This window comes from Gossypium arboreum, chromosome 11 (genome assembly GCF_025698485.1).
Source record: "Gossypium arboreum isolate Shixiya-1 chromosome 11, ASM2569848v2, whole genome shotgun sequence".
NCBI classification, from domain to species: domain Eukaryota; kingdom Viridiplantae; phylum Streptophyta; class Magnoliopsida; order Malvales; family Malvaceae; genus Gossypium; species Gossypium arboreum.
Window position 1 is genome coordinate 12,381,095 of NC_069080.1, and position 1,661 is coordinate 12,382,755.

Below are 1,661 nucleotides of genomic sequence, written 5' to 3' on the forward strand. Positions count from 1 at the left end.
TAAATAAAAATCACAAAAATTATATTATATAAAAATTGTCAACATACCTGATTAGTTTCTTTCTTACTAGTTGCGTGTATGATTAAGATCATCATCATCCTTGACCATCTTGACAAAAGATATATACGATTGCCCTCTCAACTCATTTTAATTAAATTTTGGTGCACCAACTTTAAACTCAGCAGCAGCCACATCTGACTTTTTTAACTTTAATTCCCCCCACTCAATCCCATTAAGAAACTTCTTTCTTCACCATGGCGTTGCGAAGCGTAATCTTCCTGATTCTAGTCTCCCTTCCAGCTTCATTGGCTTCAGCCAATGATAAGCTATCGGCATATCAAGTTCTTCAACAGTACGACTTCCTAGCAAGCATCCTTCCCAAAGGCGTGAGTGGGTACAAATTGAATAGAGGCACGGGTGAGTTTTCAACTTTTTTGCAGGAAACCTGCAACTTCAAAATTGAGTCCTACGAACTGAGTTACAAGTCCACCATACATGGAGTGATCTCCCCAGGTAGGATCACAAACTTGAAAGGTGTGAGCGTTAAGGTTCTCTTCTTCTGGCTTGACATCGTCTAAGTCATCCATGATGGGGAAGAGATGGAATTCTCCGTAGGGATCGGCTCCGCTAACTTCCCTACTGATAACTTTTACGAGTCTCCACAGTGTGGTGCGGCTTCGACTGCAATCGGTTCAATGCTTTCGCAGCCGCCTCCATTTAATTAGGTGAGTACTCATCGCCTTATGATAAATTACTTTAGCGTATGTCTTAGGTTTTCGGCCTTTTGGGAAATTTATGGTTATGGTATTAGCATTGTAATTAAGTCGGTCAGTTGGGTATGAATGCTTTTGAAAAGGGGTGTGATGAACTGCCAATTTGAAGTTTTTAACCTAGAGATTTTTGCTGATTTTAACTTTATTTTGGGAAATAATAGTAAAATTATTTCCTACTAAACACGACAAAAATATTTAAGAGAAAGGAAACTTTCTGGCATTGAAGAGATGAAGGATAAAATTCTAAAAAAAAAAAATAGATGAAAAATAAAGAGATTAAGGGTTAAAAAAGAAATTAAAATTGGTTGATGTGTAGAATGAGGGTGGAGATGAGAGCCCCTGAGCGTTGAACGCTATAAAGTGATGATGGTTGAACAGAGTAACAATTAGTGTAGGTATTTTTGAGGATTGAGGTGATAAGGATAGTTATTTATACATTTTTGTGGATCTTTACCTATATCATTTGATTTTAGTTGATTCTCATTTCAATTGATTTTTTTTTCAAAAATTTAAATAAATTCAGTCTTAATTATCTTAAGTTCAAGATGATTATATTTGGTCTCTTATCCTAAGAGAGATAATAAAATATCTTTCAGTCATAATTCTTGTGGATGTAATCATCCATATAATACATATATATATATAAGAGAAACTCCAATTGTTAGTGTTGTTTGAGATAATTGTTAGCTTAATCATGAAGGAGCTTCACAATCAGTGCTTGTAAATTGTAATATAATTAAAAGGTACATGGAGTTTAGAATGGGTAAAAGTATCATGGAGAACTCTGTTTGAAGAGTAAGATTATATTTTACTTTATTTATTCAAAAAGTGAATAAATTGACTCACATAAATTAACTAAAAATAAATAAAATAATTTTTCTATTAAAA

General features: G+C 33.7%; 1 pseudogene; it reads left to right on the forward strand.

Moving 5' to 3' along the window:
* Positions 1–254: 254 nt before the first annotated feature.
* Positions 255–721, forward strand: LOC108471477 (uncharacterized; annotated as a pseudogene).
* Positions 722–1,661: the final 940 nt, after the last annotated feature.